This window comes from Dreissena polymorpha, chromosome 1 (assembly GCF_020536995.1).
Source record: "Dreissena polymorpha isolate Duluth1 chromosome 1, UMN_Dpol_1.0, whole genome shotgun sequence".
Lineage (NCBI taxonomy): Eukaryota > Metazoa > Mollusca > Bivalvia > Myida > Dreissenidae > Dreissena > Dreissena polymorpha.
This window is the reverse complement of record NC_068355.1, coordinates 100,244,080-100,258,276: the sequence shown is the minus strand read 5'-3', so window position 1 is coordinate 100,258,276 and position 14,197 is coordinate 100,244,080.

Genomic DNA, 14,197 nt, shown 5'->3' with positions numbered 1-14,197 from the left:
TCTGTAATAGTCATTATGAAATATATTTTTTTGTTCGAGGGAACGATTTAAAAGAAAATTAATTTCCCTATACATAACGTATAGTCCGATAGGTGGCGTAAGTAAATTGATAGCAAATCATTCAGCTTTAGGCGGTCGACAAGACTGGTACGAAATTTGGATTGGAACAATGTATGATTGTTTGTTTTCATCATAAAAATACAATGAATAATACATGCATTTCTTATTCATTGTTTTCAATTTTAAAAGAATTTATATATATATATATATAATTGACAAATGATGTGTATGTTCTTTTTGCGGTTACACGTACACCAAGTGCTAAATACAAATAACAATTTGAATTGTTTTATTTGAAATGTGTGTTTGTTATTATAATCAGACTAGGAGAGGGTTGATGGGAAGAAAAATCTCCGTCGAATAGTTATAGTTATTTGCTGACTATTTGTGGATAAAATTGAGTTCCTTGTCGACGGCCATGCGTTGGGTATATCTAGTAAGGCAGATAATAAGGTCCTTGCCCAACTAAGAACTCCTCTTATTTCCAAAAGTGTATTGTGTGACGACGAAACAAAAGCTAAAATAATAAAATGAACTATAATGAACTATTGCAAAAACTGATAAAAGGAGTAGTGATACGCGTGTAAAATGAAGTGAGATACATCATTAGATCATTCTTATTGTAAGTATGGATTTCATTGCTTAGAAGAAGCGAAGTTTATTTAATGTATTTACGCACCTTATATGGAATTTATTTCATATTAATCTACCGTCGGTGTTTAGTAAGGCTCACGAAATATATTTTTCATAAACACATTCACACAAAAAATATTTTGCCAGAATGAAACACCTGCTTTCGCAACATGTGAAAATGAGATAGGAACTTATATTAAACTGTGCGTATCTTTCGTTCTGTTTGCGGACATAATACTCATCAAGTTTATATCAAGTATGCAATAAACATACGGTCATTGAGTTATCAGTAATGCGTGTGTAAGATTCGTTCTATAGTATGTCTCAATAATAACTGTTTTCTTGCTTACGAATTAAAACGTATGTCGCTTTCTCATTAACGATGTCTGCAAACTTGATTTTGTCATAAAATGTCAGTGAAACTATTATTTTTTCACACAAAAAGCACTCAAAAATAAAAGTTCTTTATGTGTAGCGTTCGGACATAATAGCACAAAAAAGAACTAAAAGCAGAAGCATGCTGGCATTCCTTCCTATTGCCTCTGTGCAATCCAATATAAAAACTGCAAACCATTGATTTGGCAAGTAATATCAGAACGACTTGAAATATTAAACAATATAGTAATTAACCGCACTTTCCCGGGAAGCGGACAACGACAACGAGCGAGGTCTGGTACTGTACTGCGCATGCGTCAACAAGGTACTTTAAATAGCTTCTGGAAACCCAACAAGTTATAAATAACACAACTTCATGTTTACATTTCCATACGGTATACTCATTTAGTCATTCTCTATGCATGGGTCCGAAAATTAATAATGTTCATTAAAAACTAACTCGTATCATATGGAAGCCTTATTTACTAATATCGATCGATATATGTTTTGTACAAAGAAACTTTATTTGTACACACTGGGAACTAACCAAGATTATACCGTAAATAATGATTTATACTGCTTTATATATAATTATCCTATATAATATGATTTATAACCGGTCCATACGCAAGCTGTTTAATGACTGTTTTTGCATGGATGTAATTTAGTTTATCTTTTATTAATAACCAGATTTCTAATAATATGCACTATATTCGGTCACCACTTGTTGATTCGTCCACTACATTTTTGTCTCAAATCGTTGTATAAAAGTTCAATTCATTTCCGTCTTTTTCCGTGTTGACATTAGAAAACATGTTGTCATGAACATGTAACGAAAGGCGGAGCATATTCTATAAGTTTGAAATAGAATACCATGCCTCGGCTGTTGTCACGAACGTATAACAACAGATGGAGCATGTTGTATATGTTGGCAATAGAATACCATGCCTTGGCTGTTGTCACAAACATATAACAACAGGCGGAGCATGTTCTATATGTTGACAATAGAATACCATGCCTTGGTTGTTGTCAGGAACGTATAACAACAGGCGGAGCATGTTCTATATGTTGACAATAGAATACCATGCCTTGACTGTTGTCATGAACATATAACAATAAGCGGAGCATGTTCTATATGTATACAATCGAATACCAAGCCCTGGCGGTTGTCATGAACGTATAACAACAGGTGGAGCGTGTTCTGTATGTTGACAATACAATACCATGCATTGGCTGTTTTAATGAACGTAAAACAACAGGCGGAACATGTTCTGTATGTTGACAATAGAATACCACGTCTTGGCTGTTTAATGACCATATAACAACAGACTGAGCAGCACAGTTTATATGTTGACAATAGAATGTCATGTCTTTGCTGCAGCCATGTCCATATAACAACAGGCGGAGAATGTTCTTTATGTTGGCAATAGAATACCATGCCTTGGCTGTTGTCATGAACATATAACAACAGGCGGGGCATGTTCTGTATGTTGACAATAAAATACCATGCCTTAGCTGTTGTCATGAACGTATAACAACAGGCGGAACATGTTCTGTATGTTGACAATAGAATACAACGCCTTGGCTGTTGTAATGAACATATAACAAAAGACGGTGCCTGTTATATATGTAGACAATACACAACCATGCCTTGGCTGTTGTCTTGGACGTAAAACAACAGGCGGGGCATGTTCTATATGTTGACAATAGAATACCATGGATTGACTGTTGTCATGAACGTATAACAACAGGCGGAGCATGTTCCGTATGTTGAAAATAAAATACCATGCATTGGCTGTTGTCATGAACGTATAACAACAGACAGAGCATGTTCTGTATGTTGACAATACAATACTACGTCTGGCTGTTGTAATGAACATATAACAACAGACGGAGCACATTTTATATTTTGACAATAGAATTTCATGTCTTGGCTATTGCCATGAGCATATTACAACAGGCGGAGCATGTTTTCTATGTTGGCAATAGAATAACATGCCTTGGCTGTTATCAAGAACGTATAACAACAGGCGGAGCATGTTCTATATGTTGACAATAGAATACCATGCCTTGGCTGTTGTCACGAACATATAACAACAGGCGGAGCATTTTCTATATGTTGACAATAGAATGCCACGTCTTTGCTGTTGTAATGAACGTATAACAACAGGCGGGACATGATCGATTTGTTGACAATAGAATACAATGCCTTGACTGCTGTCATAAACGTATAATATCAGGTGTAGCACGTTCTGTATGTTGAGAACAGAAAACCATGCCTTGGCTGTTGTCATGAACGCATAACAATAGGCGAAGCATGTTCTATATATTGACAATAGAATACCACGTCTTGGCTGTTGTAATGAACATATAACAACAGACGGTGCATGGTTTATATGTTGAAAATAGACTACTATGCCTTTGATGTTGTCATGTACATATAACTATAGACGGAGCATGTTCTATATGTTGACAATTGAATACCAGGACTTGTCTGTTGTCATGAACATATAACATCAGGCGGAGCATGTTTTCTATGTTGACAATAGAATACCATGCCTTGGCTGTTGTCATGAACGTATAGCAACAGGTGGAGCATGTTCTATATGTTGACAATAAAAACCACGCCTTGGCTATTGTAATGAACATATAACACTAGGCAGAGCATGTTCTATATGTTTAAAACAGAATACCATGCATTAACTGTTGTCATGGACGAATAACAAGAGGCGGAGCATGTTCTATATGTTGACAATAGGATACCATGCTTTTACTGTTGTCATGAACGCATGGCAACAGGCGAAGCATGTTCTTTATGTTGATTGTCGGCATGATCTGTATGTTGACAACATTTTACCATGCTTGAACTTTTGACATAATGGTGCGTATGTTGTTAATGGGGAACCATTATTAAGGACTGTGACACAAACAAATAAAAACAGGCGGAGTATGGTTAACTCATCTATTTTTTGAAAAAAAATTATGAGCTATTGTCATCACCTTGGCGTCGGCGTCGGCGTCTGCGTCGGCGTTGGCGTCCGGTTAAGTTTTGCGTTTAGGTCCATTTTTCTCAGAAAGTATCAATGCTATTGCATTCAAACTTGGTACACTTACTAACTATCATGAGGGTACTGGGCAGGCAAAGTTAGATAACTCTGGCGTGCATTTTGACAGAATTATGTGCCCTTTTTATACTTAGAAAATTGAAAATTTTGGTTAAGTTTTGTGTTTAGGTCCATTTTATTCCTACAGTATCAAAGCTATTGCTTTCATACTTGCAACACTTACTAACTATCATAAGGGAACTGTGCGGGCAAAGTAATGTAACTCTGACTAGCATTTTGACAGAATTATGGGCCATTTTTATACTTAGAAAATTGAAAACTTGGTTAAGTTTTGTGATTAGGTCCACTTTATTCCTACAGTATTAAAGCTATTACTTTCATACTTGCAACACTTATTAACTATCATAAGGGGACTGTGCAGGCAAAGTTATGTAACTCTGACTGGCATTTGGAAGGAATTATGGGCCCTTTATACTTAGAAAATTGAAAATTTGGTTAAGTTTTGTGTTTTGGTCCACTTAACCCCTAAAGTATCATAGATATTGCTTTCATACTTGGAACACTTGCAAACTATCATAAGGGTACAGTAAAAGGACAAGTTGCATAACTCTGGTTGTCATTTTTACGGAATTATGGCCTTTTTTTTACTTAGTAACTTTGAATTTATGGTTAAATTTTGTGTTTCGATCCACTTTACTTCTAAAGTATCAAGGCTATTGCTTTCAAACTTAAAAAATACTTTCATGCTTTCATGAGGTTACTGTTCCTGGCAAGTTGAATTTTACCTTGACCTTTGAATGACCTTGACTCTCAATTTTGCTAAAATTGCCATTACTTCTTTATTTATGATTAGATTTGATTGATACTTTGACAAAACTACTTTTACCTGACATACCACATTAGACTCCACCCAAACCATCCCCCGTGCCCTCCCCCCCCCCCCCTCAGAATCCCCCCCCCTATTTTTTTAAGATCATCTCACAAATGACCACCACACCCTCACACTATACCCCCCCCCCAGACCCCACCCCTCCAAATTTTTTTTTTGAAACGGTTAAAAAACACAAATATTTATTTTTATTATTTTATGTTTTAAATACCGTCCAACCATCGCACCCAAGAATCCCCCCACCCCACCCCCTCTCCCCCCCCCGAACCCGAATACCCCCCTATTTTTTTTTTAAGACCATCTCACAAATGACCACCACACCCTCACACTATAACCCCCCCCCCCCCCCTCCCCCCCCAATTTTTTTTTGAAACGGTTAAAAAACACAAATATTTATTTTTATTATTTTATGTTTGAAATACCGTCCAACCATCGCACCCAAGAATCCCCCCACCCACCCATCCCTCCCCCCGATTTGTTTTTTGCATTTTTTTTCCGCATTTTTGGAAGATAATGTAATAAATGTCAACACCCCCACACTATACACCACTCTTCACTCCACCCCTCCCTCCTTTGTGATTGAAAATGAAAGTCACTTCACCTTTAAAAAGAAAATAGATGAGCGGTCTGCACCCGAAAGGTGGTGCTCTTGTTTTATATATATCATCATACTTGAACTGTTTTAAAGAAGACATAATAATAACTGTCATTCCGAGTATAATAATATAGGCAGGCACTGACGGTAAACATAAATTTGGACATACTTACATTTACGAGTGGCACTGAATAATAAATTAATTGTAAGGACACATATTCAAATCGTGTAGTAAAACAAGAGGGCCCTTAGGGCTCTGTATCGCTCACCTGATTCAATGTGACATCTAGACGTTTAACAGACTTCTTGTATTATTTTATCTAGTGACCTAGTTTTAAACAACCTATGACCTTCTTTCAAACTCGACATATATTTCAACTTATGACAAATTTTCATGAAGACCAGGAAGAAAATGTGATCCCTAGTGTACTAGTGTAAACAAACTTTTCTGTAATTTGACCTGGTGATCTCTTTTTTGAATGCACATGACCCACTTTGGATCTTTACCGAGAATTCATTGAGAAAAACATGCTGACCAATTGTCATGAAAATCAGGAAGAAAATTTCACCTCTAGCATATCATTTTTTCTCTGATTTGACCTGGTGACCCATTTTTATCCGAATATGACCCACTTTTAATCTTTACCTTGATTTTATTGTGATGAACTTTCTGACCAATTTTCATTAAGATCAGGAAAAAATGTGACCTCCTCTAGAGTGTTAACATACTCTTTCTATGATTTGACCTGGTGACCTAGTTTTTGACCTCACACGACCCAATTTCAAACCTGATCTACATTTACAAGAAATGTACATTCTGACCAAGTTTTATAAATGTCAGACAGAAAATGTGTCATAAAGAGTGTTAATAATATTTTCCTATTATAAGACCTAGTAACCTGCTTTTTGAAAACCATATTATATGTTGCCCTCCGGAAGGACCGAAAACGAAATTGGGATTGAGTGATCGGTTCAAGCGGAAACACAGAACATTGTTTTTGAAAACGAGTCTTTGATATTTATTTTTGAAAATGGCGTTATTTCCATTAAAGTCAGAAATTATATAAAATCTGCAAACAATACTACATATATTTGCGTTTCATCTAATATGGATATGTTGGCATGGTCTATTGTTCATACTTAGCATCGACCAATAAAATATGCCGAAGGTGGGAGTGGTTAACCTTATTTTAACCCCGTATGACATTCAAAACTTTTGAAAGACAACAATTTGCTCGCTCACATTGACTCATGCAACTATTCATAGTAAGTAACAATATGGCAATTTTTCAACATTAAATAACTCGACTAGATGTTTTCACTAGAAGTGTCTCATTTAGACAAAAAATGGAAGGAATACATCCAATGACATCTGTCTTAGACTAACATATCCAGCACATTGTAACGCCCATAGCGTAGGCATTATTCCATATTATACTTGCATCGTTTGCAAATGAAAGTGTCCGAGCCTGCACTGTGTAGAGCTTCCCCTACACAATGCGGCTTCTTGTGGAAGTAGCACTCGCACATCCCACAACGCATCTGAAATATATCATAATAATTATATGTACGGTACAATGGACAAACATACATCAATTAATGGTATCAAATAACCTTATTCGTTCTTTTTTTCTAAATTACGTCATTATCATAACATAATTGAACGTTTTTTTTAAACATATGAATAAATCAGTCACTTTATGTTCAGTTTTCCTTAGATAATGATTTCGTCATAAGATATGACATTGATCTGCATATAAAGTCATTGATACCCATTTGAGTATTTTCGAACAGGTGAATTTGTTTAAGATGTAACTTGACCTTGATATTGGCCTGTATGTATTTCAATGCGTATAACGATACACTATACTACACTTTTCTATTGGTATACTGGCTTACCAAGTTTCCTCTTTAAATACATACAGCGATTGATTCGTAACTCAAATATCTATTACAGATAGATCGAATTCTGTAAATCCTCCACACGGTGAAAATATTTGCTTTACAATATTGACTGTACAATCCAAGTAGTGAAATGATTTTACAATTTTAAAATTCTGACCAAATTTTCCTCCCCTTCTGGTTTCATACCAAATGCAGGACAGCACTCTTAAACATTCACTGAATATAATACATGGTAAATGTAGGTCATGTGAAATATTATTATACAAACAACTTAACATATTATCCCGAAAATTCGATTATGAAATACATTTTTGATAGACAAATTAAGCACTTACAAAAATTTACCAAAAATAAACTAAAATGGGTGCATTAATACATGATGGCTTGTAGTTATACCTACACTTGCCTTAGAATAATTAAGTGGAATTTGTTTGATATTAATACAGAAGCATTCATACGATAGTCTTAAGTGTTGAACTTTCCACTCAAAATTCACTTGTAAAATTCAAATGTATCGATACCTTCATATAAAAGAAGAGTGGCTGCAATCTCTTTTCTTTTGGTGAGCACGTCCTTCTTTTCAAATATACATGGCAACCCCAAAATATGGCTTTCTGCGAACTGAAATTAATAAGTGTTTGAATAATGGGAAAACATTTAAGCGAAAGGCCGGTTATTATTTTCAGACAGTGGTTTATATTGTGTACTTGTTGCTTGAATTTTGATGTATAGTATAAATTTAAATGTCACATATTTTCCTTCGAAAAACAGCTCCTACGAAAAACACCTAAGGTTAAACTCTTAGTATGATCCTTGTTATCTTGAAATCGATAAGTATTATATATCTTATAGTATGTCACAGGGAGAAGAAAATTAGGCAGCTTGACCGGGTCTCGAACCCGGGAACCTTCGCTTACAGGGCCAATGCTCTACCGACTTAGCTACCCGGTCCCCTAAACGCACTCTCCCATATATATTGACGAAAATAATTAATTTGGACAGAAAAGTGGAACAATTTGTATAGAAAGTTACTTTGCATGTACTGCAATACAATGAGATCTAAAGACCTGCATTATGAAAATGAAAGTAAAATTGTGCGAGAGTTATAACTAACCAAAGAACGTATACATTTAAAAAAAAATCCCGAAGTTGTCGATCCGTCGAGAGCGACCGAACCAAAAATTAAAAGTAAAACATTGCCAACTCGGTTTTATTGAGTCGGTTCATAAGAGATAATGAAAAGGGCAACATCTCTCACGCCCTAAAGAATAGAAAGCAAACCATTAATATTTAGAAAATTGATATTTACCGGCTCATTTGTAACCTCGTTGGCCTTTTTCCTATGGCCAGGGCCTTGGTGGAATTCAAGCAACCGAGAGCCGACGATAACAAATGGTGCACCAGTAGAAGGTATTTGAGTTCCTTTTCTTACATGTGTGTCATTCTTGAAGCGCATACGGTGAGAACCTGTAGTGAGTGACAACATATAGTGAAGTTATCATTAAACAGACGGTATTTAAAAAAAAGAAAAAAAAAGAATGCGAGGCCAGTGCTCTGCTTGTTGTTGTTCGCTTTTGACAACAGTTCAAGCATTGTATTCCAGTGTAAACATATACATAATGTTCTTCCTAATGTTATACGTTCATAACAACAATACAAGCATGGTACTATATTGCCATCATACAGCCCAGGCTCTGCTTGTTGCTGTTCAAGACAACAGCCAATGCATGGCATTCTATTGTCAACAAATACAACATGCTCTGCCTGTTGTAATATGTACATGTCACCAGCCAAGGCATGGTGTTCTATTATCAACATAAAGAACATGCTCCTCCTGATGCCATATGTACATAAAACCAAGCAAGGCATGGTATTCTTTTATCAACATAACAAACATACTCCGCCTGACGTTATATGTTCATGACCACAGCCAAGGCATAGTAATCTATTGTCAACATATAGAACATGCTCCGCCTGTTGTTATACGTTCATGACAACAGGAGAGGCATGATTTTATTTATTGTCAACATATAGAACATGTTATGTCTGTTGTATTATGCTCATGACAACAGTCAAGGCATGGTATGCTATTGTCAGCATACAGAACATGCTCTGAATGTAGTAATATATACTTGATGACAGTAGTCAAGGAAGGATATTATATTGTTAACATATAGAATATGCTCCGTCTGTTGTTATATGTTCATGACAACAGTCAAGGCATGATATTCTATTGTCAACATATAGAACATGCTCTGCCTGTTGTTATATGCTCATAACAACAGTCAGGGCAGGATTTTCAATTGTCAACATATAGAACATGCTTTGCCTGTTGTTATATGTTCATTACAACAGCCAAGGCATGGTTCTCTATTATAAACATATAGAACATACTCCGCCTGTTGTTATGCGTTCATGACAACAGTCAATGCATAGTATTATATTTTCAACATATAGAACATGCTCTGATTGTTGTTATATGTTCATGACAACAGTCAAGGCAGGATATTCTATTGCATACATATAGAACATGCTCCGCCTGTTGTTATATGTTCATGACAGCAGTCAAGGCATGGTTTTCTATTGTCAACATAAAGAACAGGCTCCGCCTGTTGTTATATTGTCAACAAATAGGTTGTATTAGTTATATCCAAAGGACAAAAGTCAAGGCATGGTATTCTATTGTCAACATATAGAACATGCTCTGCCTGTTGTTATATGCTCATGACAACAGTCAAAGCATGGTATTCTATTGTCGACATATAAAACATGCTCAGCCTGTTGTTATATGTTCATGACAACAACCAAGGAATGGTATTCTATTGTCAACATATGGAACATGCTTTGCCTGTTGTTATATGTTCATTACAACGGCCAAGACATGGTTCTCTATTAAAAACATATAGAACATACTCCGCCTGTTGTTATGCGTTCATGACAACAGTCAATGCATAGTATTCTATTGTCAACATATGGAACATGCTCTGCCTGTTGTTATATGTCCATGACAAAAGTCAAGGCAGAATATTATTTTATCAACACATAGAACATGCTCTTTCTGTTGTATTATGCTCATGACAACAGTCAAGGCATGGTTTTCTTTTATCAACATATAAAACATGCTCTGTCTTTTTTTATTTGTTCATGACAACAGTCAAGGCAGGATATTATATTGTCAACATATAGAACATGCTCTGTATGTTGTTTTATGTACATGACAACAGTCAAGACATGGTATTCTATTGTCAACATATAGAGCATAATCTGACTGTTTTTATATGTTCATGACACCAGTCAATGCAGGATATTCTATTGTTGACATACAGAACATGTTCCGGCTGTTTCCATATGTTCATGACAGCAGTCAAGGCAGGATATTCTATCGTCACCATATAGAACATGCTTTGTATGTTGTTATATGTTCATGACAACAGCCAAGGCATGGTATTCTATGTTTAACATATATACAATCAATGCATGGTATTCTATTGTCAACATATAAAACATGCTCTGCTTGTTGTTACATGTTTATGACAACAGTCAAGGCAGGATATTCTATTGTCAGCCTATAGAACATACACCGCCTGTTGTTATATGTTCATGACAACAGTCAATGCATGGTATTCTATTGTTAACATATAGAACATGATCTGACCGTTTTTATATGTTCATGACAACAGTCAAGGCAAGATATTCAATTGTTGACATATAGAACATGCTCAGCCTGTTTTTATATGTTCATGACAACAGAGTCAAGGCAGTTTATTCTACTCTCAACCTATAGAAAAGGCTCCGCCTAGTGTTATATGTCTATGACAACAGTCAAGGCAGGATATTCTATTGTCAACCTATAGAACAGGCTCCGCCTATTGTTATATGTTCATGACAACAGTTAAGGCATGGTATTTTATTGTCAACATATAGAACATGCTCTGCCAGTTGTTATACGTTCATGAAAACAGTCAAGGCAAGATATCATATTGTCAACATATATAATTTAATATAATAATCCCCTACCTGCTATTTTACGTTGATGACATCAGTTTATGCATGGCATTCTATTCTCAGAGCACAGACAATGCTATGCCTTTAATTATTACGCTCATAACAACATTCGAAGCATCGTATTATATTGCCAACAATTTTTCTTTTCAAACTGTCAAATTCTACATGAAATCTGCCCTTTTAGAATGAATGAACACTGATGGTCGAAAATATAATAAAGGTACTGGTAATTCTCGGGAGTGAGCAGTATCTCGGAAGTTTTCATCATTTTCCTTTATGATAGCAATATTTTCTACTTAATCATCACACAAATGTTATCAAATCATCCAGAGGTTCTCTGTAATCGATATAAAACTTCACAAGGCCGAATATTTAGATGTATCTTATGTTTTTTTTTTTGCTAGTAAAATAGATAGTGTGGAAAGCTGGCGACGTTGTGCTTAATTTACATAAATGTTACGTCGTCCCTGATGCCATGTTAATTTTGGTTATGCGAAAGGATGCTTGATTTTAATGATTAAGTTCAGTCACAAATTATTTTGAAAGGCATCATTGTCTTGCACCAATCTACGATTTAATAGTGTCACAAAGTACTTAATGGCATCAATTTGCTAAAAAATTATGTTCAAAACTGACTTCCGCAATACTACTCTTAAGTTTGTTAATTTTAGCGTATTTTGATTCACTTTTGGAGCCCCGATTTAAGGCTTGAACATATTTGCACACAGGACAGAAGATCAACTTGAACCTAATTTATTTTGGCCTAAGAAATTATGTTTTTGCATCGTTCCGTTTTCTTATAATGTTAAAAAATGTTCGATTTTCTTAAGAGAATTGCTCGGCAACCAGTACAGAACAGAAGGAAGAACAGATGGACATACGCATACATCTCACTTATCTATGGGGGAGTTCATTTAATTGTTTACATTGTTTACTGTTGATCAAACTACGGAGAAAGTCCGGCTATACCCCTGACAAAAGGTAAAACACGGGATTGATTCGACGCTATCCCTCGCCCATCCCCGGGGGTTGGTGGCGTGATTTGGTTTCAATTGGACTGGTGCATACTCGGTTACACTCCAAAATTGTAAAGCGAACAAGTAAATAAATACCATTGTTTTATTATGATCTGTACATTAGCTTTTATTATTGTTATCGACAGAAACATTCCACTGCGGAGGTTAATTGGTTCAATGATCTTCAATCCCGATGGGTGAATCCTTGAGATTTTTCAGAAACATACGACGCTGTCACCCCTCGAATATTGAGCAAATTAAATGTTAAATACACTTAAAACTACCTTAACGTCCCGAAGTGGGAAATACCAGATATAGTGGTATAATAATATGCAGTTATCAGCCTGCATCATACATTTATAATTACCTGAAAGATCAAAACTTCCAAATTTCTTCGTAGAACGCACCTGTACACAAGAAGTGCATGTAGAATATTCAAATTCGTTAATCACAAATTCACAATCGATTATAGATTGAACACATCTGAAATGACTGTTTTGTTTCCATGAGAAAAATTCCCTCCATGTCGGTTCCATCGCGTGTAAATGAACCGAAGCCATTTGCATTTCACACAGGTCAAAATAAACCAGGCTATACTTTGACCACTTTATTTATAAACATAAATTTCCAGAATCTATTTAAAGTACCTCGTTGACGCGTGCGCATAACAATACCAGGCCTCGCCCGTTGTCGTTGTCCGCTTCCCCCACTTTCCCAGACTCAGCTAAAAACATCATGGCAGATCAAGACATATCGTTGCGAACGTCCACTTTTACACACTAGCTATCTAGTAAGAAAATACGCAACGAATAAGCATGACATCCTTAGAAACTCAGACCTTGACGTCGGCGTCCAACACTTATCGACCTTTCTTAACAAATGACGTCAAATGAGCTTCTTGTTCAAACGCGAAACATCTCCAGGAAACAATTGCAATTGACAGGCTTTTGACTCATGGCACGGAGAAATAGCAGTGGCCGATTCAGTGAAGTTTCCAAGTAGGAATTGCAAGGGAAAGTATCATTTATCGCTTAATTTAAACGTATTTATTCAACAAGAATGCATTTACATATATATGAAACATACAACATTTGTATACAAACAAGTTTGATTTGGATAAGAACGGAAGTCTTAGTCTTATATAGTTATTTTCTGTGCAGTTTTTAGCTGCATTTTACGAAGAACGGGATGTTACGCGTAGTTTTCGTGATTTATTTTACATTATTACATATTGCTGATCCAATCTCCACGCAGAGTTATCGTTCCATGCTCTAACATACATCTCTGCGTTGGGCTCAGCAGCCAAGAATCTTGGCATGAATCTTGTCAAAACCGAACAAACGCATTCAAAGTATATTCGATTGGATTTTTAGGATCAGAGGCGTTAACTAATGAAATAGTTATTTTAAATATACGATACATCGTGCAAAAAACTGGTTTTATGCAATTCTTTGAAACTATTTTGTTGCCCATTTACGCAGATGGAATCATTCCGCGCACTTTACAGATGTAAACAAATTAACAAATTGAGTGACGTTATGCATTGCATCGACGGCAAACTTGTATTTACAGAGAGGAGACGGTCAGTTCTGTTGTATTTATCAAACAAAGCAAAGGGGGTTAGACAGTATAGATAGATGAGATTGTTTAGTAA